This window comes from Rhagoletis pomonella, unplaced genomic scaffold (genome assembly GCF_013731165.1).
Source record: "Rhagoletis pomonella isolate Grant_MI unplaced genomic scaffold, Rhpom_1.0 Rhpom_scaffold_00001, whole genome shotgun sequence".
Taxonomy (NCBI): Eukaryota; Metazoa; Arthropoda; class Insecta; order Diptera; family Tephritidae; genus Rhagoletis; species Rhagoletis pomonella.
The window spans coordinates 104,641,025-104,652,673 of NW_023458555.1; positions in this window are offsets into that span (position 1 = coordinate 104,641,025).

Consider the following 11,649-nt stretch of genomic DNA (forward strand, 5'->3'; position numbering starts at 1 on the left):
GAGCGCAAATTCGGTGTTGGATTCGTGGTAGGAGAGAGACTCCGTCGTCGAGTACTGGCGTTCACCCCGGTGGACGAACGTCTAGCCACAATCCGTATCAAAGCTAGATTCTTCAAAATCTCGCTCCTCTGCGCCCATGCCCCGACGGATGAGGATGAAGGATGAGGCGTCCATGAATCTCTTCTATGAGCGCTTGGAACGTACATATGAGCGCTGCCCTCGACACGATGTCAAAATCGTGCTTGGCGATTTTAATGCCAAGGTGGGCAAGGAAGGAATCTTTGGCGCCACTGTCGGAAAATTTAGCCTCCACGACGAAATGTCCGATAACGGACTGAGGCTGATCGACTTCGCCGGGGCCCGAAACATGGTAATTTGTAGTACTAGGTTCCAGCATAATAACATCAACCAAGCTACATGGCTGTCTCCAGACCGAAAAACGAGAAACCAAATCGGTCATGTTGTGATACACCGAAGGCATGCTTCAAGCGTTTTGGATGTACGTACACTCCGAAGGCCAAACATCGACTCGGACCACTATCTTGTCGTAGCCAAGATACGCACCCACCTCTGTGCAGCAAAAAATGTGCGCACAACAATGCAAGGAAAGCTTAACGTTGAAAAGCTGCAATCAAAACAGACGGCCAATTTATTCGCCACTCGACTCACACACCTGCTCTCTGAGAGCGCTCTTCAACAATCCGACATACGCGAGCAGTGGAACCACATTTGCCGCCGTCGAAGAAGTAGTTGGATTTCAGCGAGCCCGAAAGAACAACTGGTACGATGAGGAATTTCAAGAAGCCGCAGAGAAAAAAGATGCCGGCTACAGGGCCGCGCTGCGATCGGGCGCAACGCGAGCCATGTGGGTCCGTTATAGGGAACTGAAGAAGAAAGCGAGAGGTATTTGCCGCAATAAGAAGAGAGCGCCCGAAATACGTGAGTGCGGAGAGCTTGAGGTGCTGGCCGACAGGAAGAGGGTTAGGCGACTTACGGAAGGTTTCAAGACCGGGGCGAACTCCTGTAAGAACAGCAATGGCGACCTAGTGACCGATGTCCAGAATATACTTAAACTGTGGACGGCACACTTTTATAACCTACTGAATGGTAGCAGCGCTGAAAGTAGTGAAGAAGACGAACCCGAGTCCCCAGTCGATGATGATGGAGTAGCTGTCCCACCACCTGACTATAACGAAGTACCAATAGCGATTCCGCGGCTGAAAAATAACCAAACCGGCGGGAGCTGTCGGCCTGCCAGCCGAGCTATTCAAGTACGGCGGCGAGGAGCTGATGAGGTGAATGCATCAGCCAATACGCCAAATCTTGGAAAAGACCCGCGAGAATAGGATAAACACACACCATCTATTTGTCGATTTCAAAGCCGCTTTCGACAGCACGAAGAGAAGTTGCCATTATGCCGCGATGTTTGAATTTGGTATCCCCGCGAAACTAATACGGCTGTGTAAAATGACGTTGAGCAATACCACCAGCTCGGTCAGAATAGGGAAAGACCTCTCCGAGCCGTTTGATACCAAATGAGGTTTCAGAAAGGAGACTCCCTTTCGAGTGATTTCTTTAATCTGATGTTGGAGAAGATAATAAGAGACGCAGAACTGAACCGCTCAGGCAAAATACTTTACAAGAGCGTACAAACAAGGGCTACGTCTGTTCTGCCTTCTCGGGATTGGATAGAGAAGCAAAGCGGGTCTGGTGGTGAACGAGGACAAAACGAAGTATCTCCTGTCATCACACAAACAGTCAGAGCATACGCGTCTTCACTGTTGACAGTTACAAATTTGAAAAAGTAGACGACTTCGTTTATTTGGGAACCAGCATTAACACCAATAATAATCTAAGCCTTGAAATCCAACGGAGAATCACTCTTGCCAACAAGTGTTACTTTGGGCTGAGTAGGCAATTGAGAAGTAAAGTCCTCTCTAGTCGTACAAAGATCACACTCTATAAGTCACGTATCATGCCTGTGCTGGTGTATGGCGCAGAGGCATGGACAATGAAAGCATCTGATAAGGCGGCTCTTTGAGTTTTCGAGAGAAAGATTATGCGAAAGATTTACGGACCTTTACGCGTTGGTGATGGCGAATATCGCAGACGATTTAACGATGAGCTGTATGAGCTTTACAACGATATAGATATAGTGCAGCGAATTAAAATTCAGCGGCTCCGCTGGCTTGGCCATGTCGTTCGAATGGACAGAAACGCACCTGCTCTGACAATATTTAACGCGGGCCTCGATGCTGGTAACAGAGGAAGAGGAAGACCTCTCCTTCGTTGGAAAGACCAGGTGGAGAAAAACTTGGCTTCACTTGGCATTTCCAATTGGCGTCAGTTAGCTCAGAAGAGAAATGACTGGCGTGCTGTTTTGGACTCAGCCAAAATCGCTTAGGCGGTTACAGCGCCAATAAAGAAGAAGAAGAGATTTGGATCTTCACAAAAAGAGAACAAGTTAAAAAATTTAACAAATATTACAAATTAATGAAAATTCGCTTAGGCGGTTACAGCGGCAAAAAAGAAGAAAAAGAATGAAAATTATATGAAGATTTGCCATATTTTCGTTTATTTGCTCGCAACACGAAGAAGAGCAGATTTTATGTTGCTCAACATTTTATTATGTTATCAACATTAAATTTAACAGAATTTCTGTGTGTTAACAAGCGTTTCTACATTCCGTGGTTAATTTTTTCAACGCTGTTAATTTTTCGTCCGCGAATAGTTTACACTTTCAAATTGCACTTTCTCTATCTATCTAAGTTCTCTGATATTACTTACTTCCGGGTTGGACCGAAAGCAAATTTTTTTTTAAATGGGATTACAAATTTTAAACACTGATTCGGGTTCTGCACATAAAAATACATACCTCTTGTCTGAAACTTTTTTCCGGTTCGGACCGGAAGTGTCTCAAACTGACCGGAAGTTCATTTTTTTAAGGTACATATATATGGTTTTACTACAGATTCGGATTCTTTGAACAATTTTTTTTTGAATATTTTTTCTCGGAAGTGCCTATTCCAACACTTTTCAACAAGATTCCAGGATGAGTTAAAGCTCGAAGGTCAGTATAACTAATGTGACCAACCGTACTTCTTTCGGAAGTACAGTACTTCTTTTTTCGCTCTTGTACTTCGTACTTCGAAGTACAGTCAAATGTACTTCTTTGCTTTATTTTGTACTTCAGGTGGAAGACTTTGTAACCAGTTAGCGACAATTTTCGGATCGCTATCGCAGTTTTTGACGCATGATATTAATTTTGACGGATGATATTTTGCGTCAAAAAGTGTGATAGCAGTTCGATAATTGTCGCTAACTGGTTTCAGAATCTCCGCCCAGGTCCTGTACTTCTCCGGTTTTCTGGACGATCGTCACATGGACTGGGCGATAAATTCTTTCAAACCATTAAAGTCACAGGGGACCGTTATGCAATTGGTTGGATCTGAAAAGGCTCCCATGTTTCCCCTAGATATTTTAGGCCTACCAGTCTGTCTTCGTTTTTGCTAAAAACGCCAGAGAGACTGATAGACTTGCACATAAGAAACGCGATTCCTCGTGACTGTCTTTCAAGAGCGCAACACATTGGTAAAGTGGTCAGAGGAACCTTTCCCGCATAAAGATTATGCAGTAGGGGCCTTCAACAATGTCACTCCAGAGGCAATGGTAAGTATATTCATAATCTGGGGGTTGAAACCAACCAAATATGGCTTATCTACAGCTTACTTCGTAACAGAACTGTCGCGGCGGAGTGGGGGAGCGCCTGCACTCAGTGCAGAGTCAGTAGGAGCACTCCAAAAGGTGGTGTTCTCTATCCTCTGCTCTGGATTGCGGTTGTAAACGACCTTCTAGAGAAACTTGCAAAAGTAGACTGTCGGGTGATCGCCTATGTAGATGATGTGGAACTTTTGGTTAAGGGACGATTTCTAGACACCCTTTCTGATCTGGATCAAGTTTATCTGAACCAGCTAACTAAGTACGCGATCACCGGCGGCTGTTGTGGAAGCCTAACATTGTGGAAAGGCTAAGAAAGGTGGCGGTTGCCTTGTACTGCTGTAGGGGAGCTATCGGTAAAAGGTGAGGTCTCCCACCTAAATTAATTCATTAGCTCTAGGAAACCAGATCTAAGCCTGTATTGTTTCAAGGAGCCCTTGTCTGGAGAAACTCACTAGAGAAGGGTACACTTGTAAAATAGGAATTAGTGTAGCATCAGGAACCACACCTACACTGGCGCTTAACATACATATGTTGAACACGGCACCTGCGGATATTGCAGACAGAATTGTCGCAACACGAAATGCTATTGCGCTAAGGGGAACCGGGTCCTTTCGCAACATTAAAAAGGAAAAGAAGACGCTTCTCTGCCGCTGCAAATGTTTTTATAGGGCACTTTTGTTATATTATGTATGTACATAGGTGGCAACCCCGTGTGTATATGCTTACGAGAACATAAAACGAAATACAATAAAACAGTCGTTTGCTAGCTAAGTAAACTATAACACATGTCGCAGTCGAAATAGGAATCAATGGTTAAAACGTGAAGCCAATTGGAATTTAAAGCAAAAGACGATTCCTTAGAAATTGAAGGTGAAAAATTTGAGATGGCGACCAGTGGCGGTCACAATAGCAGTATTGACTTACGTATTCCGGATCGTATAAAACTCGAAGGAGATGTTGCGGAAAACTGGCGGGTCTTCAAGCAAAATTGACGTTTACGCGATCGCATTTGAACTAGAAGAAAGGAGAGATCCTAAAAAAGTTGGAATCTTTTTAAATGCATGTGGCGCTGAAATTATCGAGGTTTTCAATTCTCTCGGTCTGTCATAAGAGCAGAAAAAAAGCTACAGTGATGTTGTGGCGCTGTCGAAACTTATTGCACACCCAAAAAGAACGAGGTTTACGAAGCGTTTAGATTTAATTCACGTAACCAGGAGGAAAAAGAACCATTTGACACATATTTGCTGGATTTACGCAAATTGGTAATGAACTGCGGCTATTCTGATGCAGATAGAATGATTCGAGATAAAATAGTTATAGGAATCAATGGCAAGAAACTACAAATAAAGTTATTTTAAACGGAAAACCTTTCTCTACAAAAAGCAATTGACATTGCTCATGCTGCTGAGCTAGTTGAAAAATATGCAAAAGACATGCAACAAGAAAAAAACACCCGCTGTAGATGCCGTTACCGCAAATAAAACCTATCTTCAGGGTAACGGGAAGCCGAGCTATATCACAAATCGTTCAAAGAGCTCGAAACAAGAGAATGCACAAGAGAAAAAAAATCACATATCAATTGCAAATTTTGCAAGAGCTTTCATGAGATTCGCAAATGCCCAGCTTTTGGTAAGCAATGCAGCAATTGCGGACGCTATAACCACTTCAGTATTGCTTGCTATTATAATAAAGTGCGCGAAGTAAGAGACCATGACTTAGCTCCTCTCAGCGATGACATTCTTTTGCACAATTTCACGGATTTGATGAATGAAAGCGAAAGGTGGTACGAAAAGATTCGTTGGAACAACTGCATTATCAACTTTAAGCTGGATACTGGCGCTGATGTAAATGTTTTGCCGTTTCGGTATTTAAAGTATATGCAATCCGTATCGCTTAAAAGTGGTGACATAGCTCCACAGAGTTACGGGGGAACTAATTTAGATTATAAAGGATCAGTTGAATGCGTTGTGATGTATCGCAATGAAGTAACCACATTAAAATTTGCAGTGATTGATACTAAATATGAACCGCTTTTGGGTTTGCAAGCATGTGAAAAATTGAATTGAATCAAACGAGTAAATGCAATTGAATCAACTGGAGTAAAAGAATTCATTGAAAAGAATCGCGACATATTCGAAGGTATACGGTGCTTTGTAAAAAATTTAGACATCAAAGTGAAAAAAGATTCTGTTCCAGTAGTTAAACCAGCAAGACGAATACCACATTCACTATCGGATCGAGTAAAAAGTGAGCTAACAGGATGACTGAAATAGAAGTAATAGAACGAGTTGATGTGCCAGTTGAAAGCGCCTCTAATTTGGTGATCGTGGAGAAGAAGTCAGGTCAGTTGCGTTTATGTATTGACCCGCAAGACTTAAACACTGATATTCTGTCAGAGAATCACACAATCCCTACTTTCGAGTGCATCGCGGTACGTATAGCCAATAATTTTTTTTTTTACTGTACTTGATCTTAAAGAGGGATTTTGGCAGATCGGTCTCAGTAGACAAGCCAGTGAGTTGTGCACGTTTAACACACCGTTTGGGTTCTACCGCTTTAAACGCTTGCCATGTGGTATAAAAATTGGTCCAGACGTCTTCCAAAAATATACCGAGCGAAGTTTTGAGGACATCCCGAATGTAATTGTTTTTATAGACGACATTCTAATTGTGGCCGATACAGTAGAAGAACACGATCGCACACTACAAAGGGTTGTTGACAGAGCAAGAAAATTAAATGTTAAATTTAATGTTGATAAAATGCAATTTAAAGTCAAGGAAGTTAAATATTTAGGCAAGATAATATCCAAAGATGGCATTAAATGCGATCCGGAGCGTATAAAAGCAATTTTACAAATATCAAAACCGAAAGACAAGGCTGATTTGCAAAAGTTATTTGGGATGAGAAATTACATTCGCGAATACATACCGAATTTGTCAGCAATATCGCAGCCCCTTCGGGAATTACTAAAAACTGGAGTAGAATATGCCTGGCTGGATACGCACGAAGAATGCTTAACATCTATCAAAAAAATGATAGCAAGTGCACCAACTTTGCAAACGTTTGACGATACCAAGCCTGTCACTATAGACACCGATGCCTCAAAATATGGTGTAGGCTGTTGTCTGATGCAATGTGGAAAACCAATTGCTTTTGCCTCACGAAGTTTGACAGACACCGAAATCAACTATTCGCAGACAGAAAAGGAGCTTTTAGCAGTGGTGTGGTGCGGAAAATTCCACTATTATATTTATGGTCGCACAGTAACTATCAGAACTGACCATAAACCGCTCATTGCTATAATGAAGAAAGATTTTTGCAAAATTCCCTCTGCAAGATTGCAAAGAATGAAATTAAGTTTAATAAAGTATGATATTGATTTGGTTCATGTTGCAGGTAAATACTTGTATATTGTAGACTTCTTGTCCCGGTATTTCGATAAGACAAACAAAAATCCGGAAATCGAAGATATGAATGAATTTGTGCATTCGTTGAACATAACAAGTCAACGTCTGGAAAGTTTTTGAAAAGCATTAGAAAATGCTTGTTATTAATGCTTATCCGATTTGAAATGTTTTAATGAACGGGTGGCCAAAAAATAAATCCGATTTGTGTGAAGATTTGTGGTTTTATTGGAAGCATCGGTATGATTTGACAGTAGTGAATGACATATATATATATCAACGATCGGGTTATAGTTATATATAGTCGGTTATAGTTCCTCATAATTTACGCGAGTTAATATTAACACAGTGCTGAATACATCTAAATACCTAGCATCGAGGGTCTCCACACTCGCACCTTTTATCTTTTTGTGACTGACGCATACAAATTGACAAAAAAACTTCTTTGTGCTGGTGAAGCATGTAAAACTATAGGACGAGTAGTCTGTGCAAAATGTGATGTGGGTTTATGTTTGAAATGTTTTGCTACTTTTCATTAACTTCTTCATCCGCTTTGTATGTAGAATATGCATATATTATCAATAAATGTATTAAAACTTACACTCAATGTTTATATTATTTCATATTTTAACCAAATACTGTCCTCTAACAATCCATCTGGAATACGCCCCGTGTTGCCATATGGCAACGGCCGATATCGGAAGAACTAAACTACTCCCAAAATTTTAGTCATATTTTTTCTTTTACTTTAACGCTACTTTTACCCTGTATATAGGTGAAACCAAAAAAATCGAAAAAAATTAATCTGGGACAATTTGGGTTAACAACTACTAATCCACACTATTCGCAGTCGAACGGGTTTGCTGAGCGGTTTGTGGGAATATCAAAAAATTTAATGAAAAAAAACGCGTTGCGGTAATCAAGAATTGTGGATGGCTCTGCAAGAGTATCTAAATAGCCTTTTGAAGGAGGTCGACGCATCCCCCGCCGAGCAGGAAAACAAGAACTCTACTTCCAGCAAAAACAACCTTATTTAAATCTAGGGTGACCCCAAATATAGACGGAAATATAAAAACAAAGAACAAGTACTCAAAAAAGTTCTACGATAGAAGCGCTAGACAGACAGATCCGTTCGCTCAAGGAGAGAAGATATGGTATAAGCACAACGGACAAAAATGGGTCAAGGCAGAAGTTATGGATACACATGACGCACCGAGGTCGTATTGGGTTAAACTGGAAGATGGCGCCGTATTGCGAAGAAATTCTAAGTGGTTACGAAAACGCATATAAACTATTTTAGTTTATTTCTAACGTAATAATATTTAATAATTAAATATCAAATAATGTATACCTATAAATATTAAGTCAAGGGGAAGATGTTATATTATGTATGTACATAGGTGGCAACCCCGTGTGTATATGCTTACGAGAACATAAAACGAAAAACAATAAAACAGTCGTATGCTAGCTAAGTAAGCTATAACACAACTTTAAAACACGTTACTTCTCAAGGGCTAATGATGGGGGTTCTGACAGGCCATTGTGCAATTGGTGTGCACGTGGTGAGTCTAGGAATTTCAACTGATCCTAGTTTAACATGACAGCTGTGAAGTGGAATCATCTCCACACTTTCTTTTAGACCGTCTAACCTACGCGAGTCTAAGATGGAAGCATTTTGGCTCGCACTTCTGAACAAACACTGAGCTCTTAGGGATCGAAATTAGCCGCATTCGAAATTTCGTAATCGGCTCGCGGCGTTAACTTAACCCACTCTAACCTGTACTTCTTTGAGCTATGAAATAGTTGGTCACATTAGTATAACCCATTTACGGTCAAAACCAAAAGATAGGGCGTCCTCGACTTGGTAAGTCGTAATTTTTCGTTTTCCAATAAATACCTATTCGTCCATTTTAGAAGTCCAGGACGAGTTGAATTTTGCAGGTCTTTTAGGGGGTTCTTCTGAGAAAAAAGTTTCAAAGAAAGGTTACGTAGTGTACTGTACGTATCTGTACTAAGAAATGCATATTTAACTTGAAAAAAAGAACTTCCGGTCAGTTTAACCCACTTCCGGTCGAAACCGGAAGTCGATAATACCACCGAAAGATAGAGCATCCCCGGTTTCGTAGGTACAAATTTTGCAGCTTTCAATAAAAAACATTTTCCACAATGTATGTGTGCATATGATATGCGAATGCACTTAGTAATTTAAACATACGTATACGTTTATCCAGCAACTGCAAATTTTAAAACGCTGGAAAATTGCGTAGATTTTTAAAATTTTTTATATGGGAAAAAAAGCTCAACACAAAAAATTATAAACAATTGATAGATAAAAGTAAAATAGCCAAAGCTGGTCAAACACCCTTAACTTAATCGGCTGACTACAAGCGTATACGTTTTTAATTTTTGAGGAAAAAAATAATGGGACTCAAAAATATAGTTTTTTAAGTACCCGAAGCTCTATTAAGCGGACGCGAATCTCTGTTAACTGGACACTTAAGCTCTTTATGGAAAGCTTTTGCCCACTGTGCGACAATTTCCTTAGAATTCTAAACAATGCAAAGTCGAAAAAATAATTCGGGGAATCCCCTCAAACTCAAATACATAATAATTAGAAAAAAAATGTGAATGGAAAGGTTATTGCCAGTACGCAGATGTAATTTAAAGAAGCAAGAATTGGTCGTAAAAATGTATTGTTTTTAAAAGAAAAAATGCAAGTTATTAATGCTGTCAGGGGTGCTGCGATTAAATTTAAAATTAGCAAAACTTAAGCTGCGGAAATCTTAAAAAGTAAAGATGAATTAAAATTAAAATAGTGCTCTGGCGGAAATTTAAACAACAAACGGAGATTTATTGGTTCTAATGGGTCGCGAATAGACAAGTTGTGTCTGAATTGGTTTGCACAAATAAGAAATAAAAGAATTCCAATATCAGGGCCAATTATAAAAGCAAAAGCCCTGAGATCGCAAAGCAGTTAGGCGTAATTAATTTCAATGCTTCGGATGGTTGGTTCCAAAAATGGAAAAAGGGAAACAACATCAGCTTCAAAAGTATTTCAGGTGAAGAATTAGGCTTTCACTATTTCGCTGCTTAGTTATAGACCAGAAAATATATATAATGCTGATGAAACCGGACTTTTTTAACGCGCTCTTCCGCAAAAGACCTTGACTTTTAGGGGAGAAACTTGTGTAGGTGGAAAACTAGCCAAAGAACGGCTAACAGTTCTATTTTGTGTAAGCATGGCTGGCGAAAAGCAGCAGATGCTAGTCATTGGTAAAACTGCCCACCCTCGTGCTATTAAAAATATAAATGTGAAGGATTTGCCAGCTATTTGGAAATCGAATCGAAAGTCCTGGATGACTCGTGCGACAATGACGGAATGGCTCCACTGTTGTGTGTCTACAAATAATTAGTAAGTAAGGTCAGTAAAGTAAACACACATGTGACTGCAATATTATATAATAACGTTCTTAACAACAACGTTAAGAATGCAAGCAAAAAGAGTTATGACTCATATATATGTCACAAATTGGGCAAAGCGTTAGCGGCCACTTGCTTTGTAGAAACGATCATATTGCAGCTTGCACATGTGGGTCACTTTTGTGAAGACATTTGTAGTGTTGTATTTTCTCAAGACGTCGGCCGCTGTGGTGTAGTGGTAAGCAGTGCGCGCTTCCAGTCCGCAGCACCAGGGTTCAAACCCTGGTCAAAGCAACATCGCAAAAATATAGAAAAAAAGTTTTTTCTTAACAGCGGTCGTCCCTCGGCAGGCAATGGCAAACCTCCGAGTGTATTTCTGCCATGAAAATCAGCTTCTCACAAAAAATACAACCGCCGTTCGGACTCGGCGTAAAACTGTAGGTCCCTCCGTTTTGTGTGACAACATCAAGGCGCACCCCACAAATCGGAGGAGAAGCTCGGCCAAACACTGACATATGTGTAAGCGCCAATCTATTATTATTATTATATTATTATTTTCTCAAGACGATGAACTTTGTAGATCAACTGTGAATCAATTGGTTTCACAATTGATACTGCACTGAAATAAACAGATTTGTTTTGAATCAAGAATCGGCGGCATTGCCTCGTTTTTTCTAACTTGTCTCATCAATAAAAATAGGCCTTGAGGCCATCATACTTTTAGCGTGGCTCGCTTAAAAGCCAAAAGATAAAAATACTTTGAAATAATATTCAACAATTTTTATGAGCTCGAGGCCGTTTTCAGTGAAAACTTATTGTGGAAAAGCAACAATAATTTGAAAAAATGGTAGAAGTGATAACTATTTCGGAAATCACCACATTTCCTCATCAGTCTTCTTTCAGTAGGATTCGAACCGACGATCACCACTGACTCAGCCAGTTGCCTACGCACTGTGCTAAGTTTGTCTTGTTAATTCTTGTTGCTTATTTTCCACTATTTCACTTTGCTAAGCCAACTACAATCAAGCGCAGCTATTCCGCTGCAATTCACTTGATCATGTGGTTGTTGGTTTTGTTGGTTTTTGTTAATATTTCTATTATTAGA